The 17,175-nt window shown below is 39.9% G+C and overlaps 1 protein-coding gene across 1 annotated transcript in view; it reads right to left on the reverse strand.

Moving 5' to 3' along the window:
- Positions 1 to 4,360: 4,360 nt before the first annotated feature.
- LOC309805957 (uncharacterized protein) overlaps positions 4,361 to 17,175 on the reverse strand; it is a gene marked incomplete at its 5' end in the record, with an annotated part of 119,926 nt that continues 107,111 nt past the window's right edge. Inside the window, one exon of the mRNA XM_082624324.1 lies at positions 4,361 to 5,248. The remainder of the gene's footprint in view (positions 5,249 to 17,175) is intronic.

Below are 17,175 nucleotides of genomic sequence, written 5' to 3' on the forward strand. Positions count from 1 at the left end.
AGGATTACTAACTGCATTGGTAGATAGAAGTCACAAAAGTTACAAGGTAGGTGCCTGTAAAAGGCAATGCCTAGGAGAAGAGAAGTGAGCTAGTTCCCCAGAGAGAACATCTGAGAAATCTGGTGCTTGAAGAAACCTGGAAGGAGTGAGTGATGCCTAAAATGAGGGGTATGCTTTGTAAAATATGTAGGGTAGTTGACTTCCTGATGTTCCCTCCCCTTATACCCCTCAAGATACAGGTGATGTATTCTCTGGAAAAATTGAATTACAGGGGTTTATCCTTGACACAGTGGAAAACAGAGGTTGGCAGAGGGCTAAACGCAAGAGCATTAGGTGGAAAGTCCACAGGATAAACTGAAGCCCTCTTACGGCCCTTCTCACTTGTGGTCCCAGAAAACCTATATCCAACTGTATATCTTGCACCATGCAAGAGGTTGGAGGACTGTTTACTTGAGACCCCAATAAAAAGGTCAGTGATTGATAATCTTCCAGTTAAGTCTACCACTTGACTACACCCACCCACAAAAGCAGAACTTCTTTCTAATAATCTTTGTAGTGCTTACTCTTAAACATAATCAGCCAAGGATCACCAGATATAAAGAAAGCTTCCATGTGGTATGTAGAGACCACATGAAAATAACAGATGAAAGAAACCTGAAAGAAAAGGAAAAAAAATCCCCTGCCTCCCAAATTATAAGTATTATCTTAAGAAAGAGGATATATTACATTCACATACACAAAAAAATGTTTTGCTATGGAAAAGGAACACTCTGAGAAATATCTTTTTGAAATTAAAAATAGGATAACTGCAGTGAAAAAACATTCCATAGAAAGGTTAGAGAAAATCAAGGAAATCTCCCAGAAGGTAAAAGGAGAGACAGACGGACAGAGACAGGGAGGAAGAGAGAGAAACTAGGAAATAAAAGGAACTAAAATGAGTGGATTAATCCAGGAGAAGCAGAAAGAGAGGAGAAGAGAAAACAAAGGTGAGGAATCATCAAACAAAAAAGCTTAAGAACCAGAAGACGTGAATCTCCAGATGGACCGAGTACACAGAGTTTGTGGGACAACAACTCACAGTGATGCATCATCTTGAAATTCCACAACAGCAGAGACAGAGAGAAAATTCTAAAAGGGACAGAGATGGTACAATATGAAGGACATCATTCAGAATAACATTGGGCTTCTGAAAACAAATACCAAGTGCTATAAAATAGGGGAATAATAACCTCAAATTTTGAGGGAAATGGTTTTCAACCTAGAATTCCATACTAATCTGAACTATCAATCAAGTTTAAGAGAAAGACATTTCAGACATACAAAAGCTCAAAAAAACTGACCACTCACATATACTTTCATAGGAAGCTAGTGGAGGATATATCCCAGCAAAATGAGGAAGTGAGCTAAGAAAGGAAAATATGGAAACCAGAAAATATGGAAAAGAGTATTCTCAGGAAGGTGACAAAGGGAAGTTTTACAACCCAAACTGTGAGCCAAAATTAAAAAGCATCCTACAGGGCTCCCCTGGTGGCGCAGTGGTTGAGAGTCCGCCTGCCGATGCAGGGGACAAGGGTTCATGCCCCGGTCTGGGAAGATCCCACATTCCGCGGAGCGGCTGGGCCCGTGAGCCATGGCCGCTGAGCCTGCGCGTCCGGAGCCTGTGCTCTGCAACGGGAGAGGCCACAACAGTGAGCGGCCCGTGTATCGGGAAAAAAAAAAAAAAAAAAAAGCATCCTACAGCCAGCGAGTAAGTAAATATAGGAAAAATTTCTGGAAGATAAAAGGGGAGGAGGGTCATTTAATGTGTTTGGGAGTTACAGAAATTATTTCTAGGCATTAGAACACTTGGGGAGAAAACTGCTGATCAATGAGAAAAAAAAAACACGAAAATTATTAACTGAAGAAAAAACAAAGTTTATTGAGAAAGTAAATATCCTGACATTATTTGGTGTAGTTGCAAACAATATGCAATCTATAAAATAATGCAAATATTGACACAGATTTGTGAAACAACTACTGAAGGCATAGTGGAAAGCAAGGTTTGGAGTGGGATATAATGGATCCAAAATAGGGAGGAAGTCAATAAATACTGCCTAATATGATAAATTAAGAAATAATAGAATAGGCTACTCTATCAGATAGATGTATATGTATGGAAAAATAGGAGACTGTTATAGAACAGAAAGAGAAAGGAGAGGCAGGCTATTGTGTAGTGTGATTAGGCCTTTTCTATGTAGATATCTGCATTCTTAGAAGGACGCAGTCACACCCAACCTGAGGGACCAACATTACAGACAGAAGTAAGAGCAAGCGTTAAGATTTTGAGACAAGAATAAACTTAATGTGTTCTAGAAAGGCAAGAAAACTGGTAAGCATTGAATGAGGTCAACAATATGGGGAACAGTAGATGAAACATATCCAAATGGGAGGAAAAGCATTGGCGCTTCATGACCTACTGTGTCTAAGAAGATTCCATGATTCAAAGAAAAACAAAGCAACACCATATCTGTTTATTTTAGCTCGTGGATTTCTCCTGCCCTGCATTCTTCTATCCTACCTTCTTTACCACTTTAGTACCATCAACCATTAACACCACCGGGCCCTGTAATTGTAGTAAACACTCAGAGGGAAGTTCTTTTGACTAATATATGTGAATCGTTTGCATGTCTGGGAATTAGTCTATTACCACATAAATCATAGCCTCTCTGTTTCTCTACTCTGCTCCATTTTGCATTTCTCAATGTCATATTCATCATCCCAAGTTCCTATTTGCATTTGAAATAGTAGTAACCTACAAGATTTCACATTTTCTGAAAATACAAGACTCTTGTGTAGAGATTATAATGAGGCTGGCTGGGCAATGTTCTATTATTAGTAAGAATTGTGATTTTTAGAGTTGTGGGTTAATTGCTAATAACTGTATGCAGTGTTTTCCCTCAAGATGTTTTCTATTACAGTAATTAACTGAGCAGCTGGGAGAGCAGACATTAACCATTTGTCTTCACAGTAGCCCTCACTGGGGACTCTCCCCAAACCTCTGCACATGACTTTATTTGCTGTTTGATGGATAATGTAAGAGGGAAGCATAAAAGATATAGGATCTTCATACTTTGGAATGAATATCCAATTTTAAACAATTTTTTCTGGTTGAAGGGATTCTTTCTCACACCTGTGATGAATAGATTACAAGAAACATAGAATGTCTTTTAGATATATGGATTTATTTGACTAGTTTTTCTGTGCCTATTTCTCTTCGTATCCTCACATAATGAAATTTTGTCACAGAGATTGTGTCAGAAGCCTCATCTACCCTGAAGACACCACTGGTTTACCTGTTTACAAATTAGATTGGACCAGTGAAAGCTGGCTGATACTGAAGAAATCTGTTAAGAGCCACCTTGCCTGATAGCCCTGTTCTTTTTCATGACACATGAATTCCCATTTGATTATCAATGAAGGACCCTGGTTTTAGTATCCTGAATCCCCCTCTGGGACTCTCGGTGCTTCCTTGTGTGAATTCCTGTTTACTGTGTGATGTGGCCCTGCTCTCAAGACTATATGCCAATCTGATGCTTGACCCCAGGTTCTCCCAAGCAATTCTGCTGTCGTCTGGACTCCATCTCTGCCAAGTTATTTTCTACATCATGCCTTTTGCTAATGAAAAACATTAACAAAAACATTTTGCTTTGTTTTTGTTTTTTTATAAATAGGGGACATTTTATTCAACATTTTTTAATGGAATGTCCCAAACCACAAGCAGAGACTAAGTACAAAAATAAATAAATAAAGCTATGCTTTTAGGAAATCGTTAAGTATATAAAAATTTTTTGTCTTCTCTCTCATTGAATAAAACAATACATTTACTACTGTTCAGATCTCATCGCTTTTGCGGTACGCGGGTCTCTCACTGTTGTGGCCTCTCCCGTTGCGGAGCACAGGCTCCGGACGTGCAGGCTCAGCGGCCATGGCTCACGGGCCCAGCCGCTCCGTGGCATGTGGGATCTTCCCAGACTGGGGCACGAACCCATGTCCCCTGCATCGGCAGGCAGACTCTCAACCACTGCGCCACCAGGGAAGCCCAGATCTCATTGCTTTTTTACCTTGTTTTTCCAGAAGCTACAATTTTCTTTCTTCTTTTTTTTTTTTTTTTTTTTTTTTTTTTGCTGTACGCGGGCCTCTCACTGTTGTGGCCTCTCCCCTTGCGGAGCACAGGCTCCGGACGCACAGGCTCAGCGGCCATGGCTCACGGGCCCAGCCGCTCCGCGGCATATGGGATCCTCCCAGACCGGGGCACGAACCCGTATCCCCTGCATCGGCAGGCGGACTCTCAACCACTGCGCCACCAGGGAGGCCCTTTCTTTCTTCTTAAAATGACTCTATTTCTTTAAATCCAGAAAAGCTCTGGTTTTATACTGTCTTAAGTATTTGGTTGTAAGAGCCTCAATAGAAAGAATGCTCTCTGACTTATATTAATTCCACAGAAGTCACATAAACAAGAGTATGCCAGGCCCCCTGGCAAATGAGGCAGAGGCCACAGCTTTCCTTCTCCTTCCAGAAGGATACAGGACCCTGACCTCTATGCTGTGGTCGCTGGAGGCCCAGCACAACTTACTGGGACCACCCCCTCAGTGTCAGTGCTCAAAAGGGAGATACACCTGCTAATTAGAGGCCACATCCTGGGTCTGAATTCTGCAAGTCTCAAAGGCCCACATGGTACTAGGAAGAGTATCATACACTGAGGGTTTGAACCCAACACATCTGGAGGATAATGGGAAGGAAACTTCCACACAGACTTAAAAAGTGGAAATCCCACAAGAGCCTGGGCCACTGGCTGGAATGACCCTGGAGACTGGATGACGAGACACTCAGAGTCGGGTAGAACTTGGAGTCTGGTTACAGAGACATTCAAGAGGGCAAATTGCAAAGTAGTTAGAGGCAAGAGATCAGATAGAGAAGTGTAAGACTGTGGTCTCAGGGCCAGCAAGAGCTTCGAAAAAGGTAAAGCAGTAACCTGGGTGCCCTCATGGAAGTGGAGTTGCTCTGATGACTTGGTTGTGGACGAGGGAGCTCTGAGTCACTCTGCCTCTTCTTTTAGAAAATCTTGACTCCATAAGCTGGTGCTCTCTGTACATCATTCAAACCTAAATGATGCTATCTTCTTACTTTTTTATAAACAGTACCTTGCAATGAAATGCTTTAATGAATCCTTTTTGACTTACTGGTTGGTTGAACCAATTTTGGAAAAGCCCTGCAAAACATGAATTAAAATACAAATTGAATTTAGAAAATATCAACTTGCATATTCCAAAGAAGATAAGCCTTTCTTAACTCAACCTCACAATTTTTCCTCATTGCAAACTCCTTCTCAATACACTCATAGTAATAGCTAATATTGGAAGGCCAAACAAACAACAAAATCTGCAACATTTTCTGTCCACTTAAAATGAATTTCACATGCAGGCTTCCCTGGTGGCGCAGTGGTTGAGAGTCCGCCTGCCGATGCAGGGGACACGGGTTCGTGCCCCGGCCCGGGAGGATCCCACGTGCCACGGAGAGGCTGGGCCCGTGAGCCATGGATGCTGAGCCTGCGCGTCCGGAGCCTGTGTTCCACAATGGGAGAGGCCACAGCAGTGAGAGGCCCCCGTACTGAAAAAAAAAAAAAAATGAATTTCATATGCTAAAATCTGAGTTGATTTTTTTCATATTAATATCCAAGTGTTTCAATTTTACTGTCCACTTCCTCCATCTAAATTTATTGTGAGCTCCTTAAGATGAGAAATATCTTATTTATATCTTTCAGAGTACCAGACTGTAGCAGGTGAGGTCATGTTGAGTGATTGAAGTGTTTTAGCTAAAACTAACGTTTTCTTAAGGCCAGCCTAGAGAACCATTTAACAAATGAGCTGATTTATACTGTCATTATTATGTTGGTTAACAGATAAAAAAAGGAAGCATAAGATAATAGCAATGCCTCTTTGGGCTAAAATATAAACACCATCCCACTTAAGAAATGAGAACCAAGGACAAGTCTTGGCATTCATTGAGTCCTTCATAAAACAAGAAAACACGAGATTTTGCTATAATTCAAGAGCCATTCTTGTCAGTGCCTTCAAGGATAGAAATTAAGCTATATTAAAGCTTGTCTTGGCTCAATTATAGAATGAAAGTGAGGCATCTATGTCATGGTTCCAGGATAGGTTTCAAATCAGTTTGGATTCAGCTGCTTGGTCCTTATTAGGACTTCAGGGGACAGCCACGAATTACATTTAATTCATTATCTTGTTCTGAAAGTGCTACAGTGGCTGCTACACAAATTGAAAGCAGCACTTACACAGGCTAATACCTATGGTAACTTTCCAATTTATCTTTTGGGCATTATCACCTCCCAGTGTCCCTCCTTGAAAATTTGACATGTGCCCTGAATTCTCATTTTGTAGGATGATAGATATTCACCCTGAAGAGAACACTGAAGAAAATGGCCCCATGTTAAAATGCTAAAAATGCTACCTGAAATGCATTTTCTTAAAATTTGAAAATAGCTACAGTCTTATGGCAGAAATGGTGTTACATATATACTTGCCTTCTAGGCAGTCTAATCTTTCTGGGTGGAAGCTGTGGCATTATTGATTTAATTCATTGCTGTTTGACTCATGTCCAGCAGCCTGGTGTATTCACAGTGGAATTATTGGTTCCCTTTGAGAAATATTCAAAACCACTGATTTTTGTTTTCCATTGTTCTTAAAAAGAGAAAAAAAAATTAGACACTATGTTTGTCTCTGTGATGTGAAAGTAAATATAACCTGTTGAAATTCAAGATAGGAAAATGTTTCTTTAGGAAACTAGGAGGAATGATACAGGAAGAAATGTTGCCCACATACAGAGTGATTTCTAATAGTTCTTTGATCTCATTGTTTAGCATCCCCTTTTAGAGTGTGCATTAACAAAAACCCTGCATGGATATTAAATTGACAGTATAATCTTAGAGTGTTTTATGTAACTAGACACTAGCAATAGAGAACACTGTATTGACTCCCAGATTTCAGGCAATGGCACTTCAAGCGACTCATATTGATGCTTTATATTGATATAAAAACTTTCTTCCAAAAAGTACAAAGCACTTTCTTAAAATTGCCTTATTGGGTTTTGTAACAACTCAGCAACGCACAGTATTTGAGACCACGGTATGTTGAGCTGAGATAATACCTTAAGTTTTCTGATTTCTAATTTAGTATTTCAAACATTTAATCATTAGACATCCTTTCAGTTTCCAACAATGCCAAAAATTATGCATGCTATACAAGACTTGAGAAAGGTTTTACTTCAGAGACGATCCTTTTAGAGTCCATAAACCAGTAAGTACAAGTTTAAAAATCAATTGTAAGAATTCAAGTGACTTTTTCTTTCAGCCAAGGATGTAAGCCAATTATATTCCATCCCAAAGAAGAGTAACACAAATGTTAAGGAAAGATGAACAAAATAAATATTTTCCAATAACTACACAAAATATTCCAAAAGTTTAGCACATTCTCTACTAATTCAAAATGCTTGACTAACTTTTTAACTGCAGAAAATTTTCACCAGACTTTAAAAAAGCTAAGGATCAGCCATATTAGGAAGTATTTAGGATCATTTTGATATAGATAGCAATTGGAAAAGTAGTTCTTTCTTTTGGAAGGTAATCATGTCATACTTTCTTATAACATTATTTCTAGCCTTTGACTTAACAACATGCAGTGTCTAAATGATAAAATCTGCCACCAGATGTAATGAATGCATCCAGAAATGAACACTAAAAGAACAAACTCTATACAGGTGCAAGGTAAAGGGAGTCTTAGAGGTTCAAAAGCAAGGTATATGAGTCAAGTCCTCAACCATTAATTTGCCTTCTTATTTTGTTGAGTTTAATATGATAAGCTAAGGTCTAACTAAATGCACTGCCCTTCTCTGCTCTTCTAGAATACATATCCCCTTATTGCCCTCTTATTCACTTGGTCTTTTAAAGATATTTACATCAATGGGGAGGAAAAACCCTTTCCTAGAGCTAGCAGCTGACGGTTAGCATCTCACTGAAATTTCACACAGACGAGCATTAAGCAAGTTCTTTTACCTTCAATTTTGATAAGATGCATGAGAGCCTCACCAACACCTGCCATTACAATTTTGTTTACCCTTTGGACTAAAACACAGCAAAGAAGAAAAATGCATACATTTCGTTTAGGTTCAAATGACCTCACACTAGCACAATCATGTGCCATCTTTGCCTTTTCTAGATTCCATACACTTTTTCTTTCATTCGGAACAACAGTGTGTTTGGTTAATAACCACACTGTTTTCTGCTGTTAAGTGAACTGAAGTACCATTAACACATATTAAAGTACCATTGATTCCATTAGTGCCGACAAGCACTAAATCCCAATTTCTTTTTTAAATAAGCATTTAGACAAATGCAGATGTCCTTTATGAACAAGTAACATGCTGAGCAACCCTTATTGCAAGAGTATAATATAAGAAGGATGTCTTAAAGAACAAGTTAGCATCTTAAGGAGCTGAAACGCTAGCACTTGGGTACCGTGAAGGACAAGTGAAGGAATTAATATGAATTTTCTACACATACAGGAATCTATCCAAAGGGCCATTTTTTCTCTCTCAGATTAGAGTCATAATCACTTTTCACCTTCATATGTCTCTGCATTTGTATACTATAACACAGATAATACCACAGTAGTGAAGACACACAAGCTATAGAGTACAATAGACCAATTTATGAATGAAGAACCTAAGCCCAGGAAATGGGCGTGGCTTAGATGAGCTCTTACTCTGCAGTTTAATCCTGGTCCCCATGATTAGATGCTCCTACAGAATAGCAGAGCACTTTCAACTCGAAAGAATCTCACAAGGAAGATAATTATGTGCCTGGCCATTGAGCCTTCTTGAAAGATGTGCCCATTCTAGGAAGCTTTTCCATACCCAGAGAACTTAGAAATTTTCAGCATAAACCTTAGAGCCAAATTTGCAACAAAAACAAGTATGTTTCATCTTTTGTATTAATCTCACCCCTAAGCACTGTTATCCTTTTTCTCTTTGTTTTTCATCTCTTCTTTACCTATATCTAGTATGGATTGTGCTATTTGTATGTATTCCTTGAAATGTTTTTAATATTTATTTTTCAAATAAAGATGAAGATAAAGGTACAACAATGAGAGATATTAGCTTGTTGTGCTTGCTGCTGAATTTTCATATTCTGGAACAGTGCCTGAAAGAAAGGAGATGCTCAGTAAATATTTGTTGAATAAATGAAAAAAATGGTAGATGACAGATAAGTAGATGGAGATGGATGGATGTATAGATAGATAGATAGATAGATAGGTAGATAGATATAGAAGATAGATAGATAAAACTGGTAGGAAGTCAGGAGGGAAGGAAGGGTAGAAGGGAATGCCCGTGCATTTAGGTAGATGTACGGGCTCACAGCTGTGGAGATTTTATCCTACTTAAATGAGTTTGACAGAGTGGAGGGAGGCTGGAAGCAGTAGAACACTGAATGAAATAGCTATGCAAAGTGAGTAAGTAGCCTTCTGCAGTTCTGTGGTTGCTAGACACAGACTCTCCGTCAGAAACAAAGGCCTTTATTACTCACAGCAAAAGCAATAGCAGACATATCAGTATGTATGTGCTGGTTCCCTAAGCTCCAAATTCCACAGGGCTATACAGAGAGTCAGATAGAACCTGAACATGGAGCGGAGTGTGTCACAGGAGATGAACAACAAGCTTAGGGAATCCATCACTTTTATAGCAAGCACTTTTATATGGTCTGGAAGGAGAGCAGACGTGTCGTAGGACCTATGATTCATTACCTTGCTTTCCAAGATTGCCACTTTTAGGATTCCCAGTCCAGGAAGATGAGTAAAAAGGGCAGAGGCATAATGGAAGATACATCTACTACAGTATGTAGTTTCAGAGATAAAATTGTGTTGAGCTACAATGTATGATCAAGTGATAAGCTGTGATTGTGTGTGCCATCGGAGCTAGAAGACATGCTGAGAGGTGATTGGCCAAATAGATGAATCATAGCGGAAAGTTATCAATACATTCATCATATGGAATAGGCTTAGACAACTTGGAATACAGAGTACTGTCTCCACTCAAAAAAAAAAGTGCGTATTATGGATGATTTGTACATAGACATAGGCACATATGGAAGGCATTGGAGTGTTATGTAGAGTGTGACAAGAGGTGCTGGCCTGGAGTGACAGGGAAGTGAGGGAGTGTCTTCGGGTATAATTGGTACGCTGCTGCATTGGAAAACACTGAAGCTAAAATTGAGTTTATTTCCTGGTTGTTCAAAGGAATGGTTCCATTGCAAAGGTTGGGGGAGTGAAGGTAAAGTTTGGGCATCTATGTCCACAAAGTAATGTTCTCTCACCAGACCTCTCTGGTGGCTCATGTGAGCTTTCTGCAGGAGGTTTTGCGCTAAACCCCTCCCTGGACTCTCACTTCAAGGTTTTCAAGGTTGTCACTATCTGCCTCCGTTCTTAAAGAAGCTTTGAAAATATTCTGAGTATATTCTCTTTAGGAAAAAAAAATGTGGCTCACTATGTTTGATTTTTACATGTAACTACTTTCTGAAGGATTTTGTTGGACAGCGGGGAGGCTGGAAAAGGAGACGCAATAATGAAATTTAAAAAGAACATCTTTTTATCTCTCAGGGTTTTAGTGGTTTGGGTTCATCTCCTGAAAGTCTAACTTCTTTTTGATACCCAAATCTTAATTTCAATTCATTGGCTTATCAAAAACAAAACAGAGACCATGCTCTTTCAGCTGAGGAATAAGCAGCAGGCTAAATGAATTTCTCTGCATACTTCCCTTGAAGTTTTTGTGGTCTATAGTTAATACCTTGCTATTCAGCTTGCTTAAAAACAAAACAAAAAAAAAACAAAACAAACCTCAAAACTACTATAGCTTCACACAGAAATTCAGGTGGAGTAACCGAAAAACTTTTACTACAAATATTCCAGATTTGTATTTCTACACAGGTTTTTCTAGGTCCAGGATGCATCTGTCAGCTCATTTATTTTTTTACTCCCGTGGGCTGCATGTGTCATTTCCATCACTGTAGGTATGGGGGGGTGGCACATCCCAAGTGAGTTATAAGAGTCTCCCAGACTGTGCCTTCTGTTCATCGCTACCAACTTATTAGAACTGCATGAACCAAGCAGTTGTTTGGGTTTGAATTTTAAGATAAAATAATTACAAATCTCCAAGACATTCCACAGATACAATTTGATAAATATGCTCATATTTGTTTACAATATGTTAGATGACTTCATTCATTTAGCTGTAAATAAATAAATCTAATAGTAAAAATTCTAGAAAGAAGCAAACAAGAAGCTAATTATCAGTAGCGCAAAATTAGGCTTCTTACTTCGCTCATAAGTTTGCTTTTATCTTGAATCTCACTGAAAAGAGCCTTGAATGTCTTCACATGGCTGTAGTCCTGGTGATCATTCTATCTGGCATGGCTTTACTACTACTTAGCCAAGGGGTGCAAGGTCTTAAATTACTTTAATTTGTTTAAGTTTCAGAGCGTCTTCTTTCAGGTTATCCTCCAACTGAAACACCCTGAAGTGGAATGTCTCAGACAACAGGGTGAACACCTTCAAAAGTGCATGAAGTAAGAAAGGAGTGAATGTCCATATTTGCCATTTATACTTTTTCTAATTAATTATTGATAAATAACAAGTTCAGATAATAAACTACACAAAAGTTTGCTCCATACTTACTTAAGGGGAAAAAATCTATAATAAGGCAAAAAATAAAAACCCACATCTACTTCTCTTTCTTTTTAAAAATTTTTCTTGGAGTATAGTTGCTTTACAATGTTGTGTTAGTTTCTACTGCACAGGAAAGTGAATCAGCTATGCATATACACATATCCCCTCTCTTTTGGATTTCCTTCCCATTTAGGTCACCACAGAGCACTGAGTAGAGTTCCCTGTGCTATACAGTAGGTTCTCATTAGTTATCTACTTTATACATATAGTATAAATAGTGTATATATGGGTACATATAGTGTATCAATAGTGTATATATGTCTAATTCTCAAACATGCCGGTCAGAGGCCAGAGTAGCAAAAATCAGTGTAAATTAAGTCTTTCATTTCTTTACATAGGACAGTCTCAAACGACTATTTTCTTATTAACCCCTATGCAAAACTGAAGAAGGTAATCGTCATATGATGAACCTTTCTATAATAGGTTTGGTCTCCATCCAATGGATAGGCTTTCGAAGGCCACCAAAACCAGTTAAACAATTGCTGAACTACAAAAATGAGCCTGCTACTCAGTGGGAGCCATGGCGGTATGGGCCAGCAGGAGGCAGGGAGGGTATCTCTTGCTCGAGCTCTCTCCCTGTCTCTGGCTTCTTGGAGTTATATGCAAAGGCCAGACTTTGAGCATCCCTCTGTTTTCACAGTGCTTTCTCTGGTATAGGGTTTCTCAACCTTGACACTATTGACATTCTGGGCAGGATAATACTTTATTGTATGGATCCGTGTAACAGCATCCCTGGTCTTTACCCACTAGACGTCAATAGCATCTCATAAGTCATGACTATCTAAAATGTTTCCAGACTTTGCCAAATGTACCCTAAGAGGCAAAATCCCCTCCCTTCCCCCACTCCGACCCCTACTACTGAGACCAACTGAGAGCTATTCTGTCCAGGTTTATTAACAGTTTCCTCCCATGGCCCCTTCAGTCCTAGGGGTAGTAACACGCCCCTCATTGCCAACACGGCAGTGCCTCTCTATCCCTGGTTGGTTCCCTTTGCTTTTGTAACTAGCCCTTTTATAAAAATTCTCCTCAGTCGCCTCATCTGAGTGTATTATGTGTTTGCTCCTGGGATTCTGGCTAATATACTCTCCATCTTCCTCCAATCCCACTAATCTACTTACTGTCCACCCCAAAAAACTTGTTCACTTTCTTTGAGTTCTTATACAAGTCCTGCTTATAAGAGAAACGAAGGCAGCATTAATTGAGAGCCCACTACATGTCAAATACGGTGGCTGGTGCTTACATATTGTGGTAAATATTAGTGGTTGATTGTCTCACCAGCAACCATTTTCTCCTTCCAAAAAGTACCTTAATTTGGGTTCAAGTACCCACCCCTCCCATATATGACCCAGGTGCTTCAGGCAGAGCTGGCCCTTCTGCTAGCTTCAGAGACTGATTATTCTAAGGATAATCCCTTTGTCCCTGAAGTGATGGGCACAGGAACCCAGGCCTTGAGCAGTCAGTGCACTGCATTAATTGAGAGTTTGACTCAAAAATGAGCATGTGTTACAATTTGGTCAAATGAGACAAGAAGAGAAACTTGATGGGAGTTCTGGGAAAGATATTTCCTCACTCTGAAGATAGAATCACCAAAAATGTCCTCTTTTTCTCTGAATTTTCTTTGTCTAGGACTCTTGCAGCCATCAGTACAGCCATGAAGAAGTCAGCATGGGCAGGAAGTCAAAGTTAGAGAATTACAAAAGAAAAAAAAAATAACAGGGCTATCAATTCAACCATAATTAATCATTGCCAAGTTTCTGGACTTTCTCAACTATGTTATCCTATATATTAAAATTTTATTCATCTTGAAGAGCATCCGAGTTGGGTTGTCTGCCACTTGTAGCTAAAAGCCTCTTGGCTGAGACATTCATTCAATTCATTCAACTATTGCTTATAGACCAGTACAAGCACTCACTATAGACCAGGCCCAGTTCTGCAATGACCCAAAGAGACCAAAATTAATGAGTAGAGTTATGTAGTTAATTTTTAAATTGCTCTAAAAGCTAGATGTAAGTGTCTGATGCTGAGAGAAGAATTCTCAGCTGAGAGATGTTAAATGACTTGTTTAAGGAGAACAAACTAGAAAGTGTTGGAACTGGATGAGGTCTGTCTGACCACATGGTCTTTCTAGTCCACCCCTCTCAGTGTGAATCATCCACATTAAACCATTCAGCTGCCACTTACTCTAGACCAGTGTGCATTCAGAAGAGACATAGTTAGGTAACTTTGACAAGGAAGAAGCAGTTAGATAACCCAGGAGTCTGGAGCAGTTTCCATGAGTTCAGGGGAGAACTAAAATAGCTGTGGAGTTGCCCTCCCCTAAGGACTTGACCCAACCTTGGTTCTCACTGATTCAGAGTTCTCTGAGTCCTGTCTATATCCTCCACTTCATAGCATCAGAGTAAGCCAATGGCTCTCAACCTTCTGCTTTCTTGTAGGGGCCAAGAGAACATATGTAGCCTTTCCAAGTCACATGGAACTTTACACAATTATTACAAGCAGGACACAAAAGTTCTGCTTTCACTTTTACTCTATTCCTATCTTTCAGTGGGAGACCAGAGTACAGCTCTGCTTACAGATTTCCTCTCAAAATGGCTGCCACTGTCCCAGATGTCCTCCGGGGTTTTCAACCCAGAGAAATAAAGGCATTGCAACCATGTCTGACCAATCACCTCCCCTCATTTTGTAGCCTTTCCTCCTTCCCTTTCCTACATGAGGTGAAAGGGGCCGGCTTTACACATCTTTGGGTTTGTCAAGTGTTTTTCTATTTCACATCCCCGACTTTGACCTTTGCTGGGACCACAGAGTGGACCATGTGCAGAGAGAAAAGCTACTTTTCTGATAATATTCCTCATGAAGCATTCTAAAAATATTTCCCTCATATCATTACAAATGCCAAAATACTGACAAAGTGGAATTGTTTCCAAAATAAAATGAGGTTGTATAAATGCTGTTGATAAAATGTAAGGGACCATAAAATGTAAGCTCTCATAGTATCATTGTTAAGTCACAAAGGAAACAGTCACTTAGCCCTATATTCCAATTCCAATATATTTCTTTTTTTTTTTTTTTTTTTTGCAGTACGCGGGCCTCTCACTGTTGTGGCCTCTCCCGTTGCGGAGCACAGGCTCCGGACGTGCAGGCTCAGCGGCCATGGCTCACAGGCCCAGCCGCTCCGCGGCATGTGGGATCTTCCCGGACCAGGGCATGAACCCTTGTCCCCTGCATCGGCAGGCGGACTCTCAACCACTGTGCCACCAGGGAAGCCCAATTCCAATATATTTCTGTACTGAAAACAAATTATGAAATTTAAAGATGCCAACTATATACTGCTATAGTCTGGAGTAAGAAACCACTCGAAAGATTATATCAGTAAGTTATTAGTAAATCTTTGACTCATCAAATTACACTTTAGAGTGAGATGCTCTTATGGATTCTCAGTCAGTGGTTCTCGGCCCTGGCTGTACAACAATCATATGGGGAGCATGGAAATCATACTGATGTCAGGCCCTTCAAACTAACTAGAATTAAGTGTTCCTTCTTGAGAAGAATGATATTACATGAAAGAAGTAAAAGAAGCTAAGAGTTATTAATATACAATTTTAATTTTTAAAGTTAGAGCTCCTCTGGAAAATCAGGACCTCCACATAGGTGAGCAAACTATATAGTAAAAAACCTGAGGTCACTTGGCCAGGCTATAATCTTATTTTGGGGGCTGGAAAAAATAAAAAGTGATCCTATCTAGATACAGTTTCATTCTTAGAGAAAGAAATATGAAGACTTTGCCAGATTTGTCCAAAGTTTTCCTCTATAACTCACATTCTCCATTTCTTGGATTCCACCAGGACTCTCAAAGACAGTGACGGTGTGCCTGCCAGAATCTCTGCCCTGTGACTCAGGCATCTCGGCATCAACACACACTCCTCTGCCCCTCACCCAAATGAAGGCACTACTTCAGACAAGCGTGAAGTAGTTTCAGTTCCTCCTCACACATAGATTGGCCTAACACATGAGCTGATCAAAAACACAGATGCCTGAGATAGAAATAGCCCTGTCTCCCTGGCTCCCAGGGCCAGAGATAAATGGGGTGGAGGCCAGAGCAGCAAAGGAGGTGCTGTTGGAACCAGCATCCCAGCAGCAAAATGAATTATCGCTGCCATCCAAAACGTGTCCAAAAGAAACCAGAGCTTAAGGGGAAAGGAAGCGGGTTTTTTTTTAAATCCTGTGACGCCATAGATGGTGGTGAAAACAGCTGTGCTTCCTCCCCTTAGAAAGTCATTTTAGCATTAGATTTTCCCTAAGGAGGAAGCAGATGGAGAGAAGCTTGATTTGCACATATGTGACTGCTGCTGGCTTTCTTACTGCTGTTACTGACCCCAGATTATATGTAGAAACAGGGCTTTGGAGGAGAGAAAGGATGATTATTCAAGAGGCTCTTTTCAGACCTACTGACCTAAAGCTCCAAGGGCGCATTAATATTAGGGGTTAACTGTGTATTCTTTGAAATTCTTCTAAAGATGGTGGCAATAGGCTATCATTTTCTGTGAAATGATGATACCTCCTGATTCCCTAGTAAACATGACAGGCATGACAGGTGTAATAGGCAAGGTAGCTACAAAGATGAATAGCATAGAGTTCCTGGCCGCAGAGAGGTTATAGTCAAGTTTTCTGGCAGCACAATGAATTGAATTATAGGCTATGTTTTGGCATAATAACCAGCATATTTTCTTTTTGCAGACAGAGTACTTCTCACCCTCACATTATCCTACAGAGAAGCACCAAGTCTGTGCTGCGCATATTACCCAGAAGAGTGACATAATTGGGTGAAAAAAGCAAAGAAGAAAAAAAGTCTTCCTTCTTTCTGACTTTGCTTCCAAAGATTTAAGCCTAAAGGACATAGTGAGCTCCTATAATGGATAAAATACTTGCTTCAAAGATAAAGATTCTCCTTTTCTTTCAGGGAGGAGAGATGAAAGGGGAAAGGATGAGGGCAGAGAGTTTAATGAGAAAGGGAAGAGAGGGCCAAATCCACTAAAGCCATGCAAACTGAAATATATTTTCAGCAAAGGGCAACTATGGCATTGTTCAGGCATCTGGGAGATGAATGGGAGCTGAATTTTCATCCTCACACTACCAGGTCTGCAAAACATTCCACACTCTCAAGATAATGCTAACAGTTCCTGCCACTGGAAACTGCATCTGTAGAGGATTTCGCTTCATGGGCAACCAGCACTTTGTCAAGGGGAAACACAGCAGTTGACATCTGTCCCAATCCAGAGACTTAGCTTTTACCCTTTCTATGTGCTTCACATAAACATACCTTTGCTACATCCCAGAGAATGAGAGT

This window comes from Mesoplodon mirus (genome assembly GCF_964341445.2).
Source record: "Mesoplodon mirus genome assembly, chromosome: 6".
In the NCBI taxonomy this organism is placed as follows: domain Eukaryota; kingdom Metazoa; phylum Chordata; class Mammalia; order Artiodactyla; family Ziphiidae; genus Mesoplodon; species Mesoplodon mirus.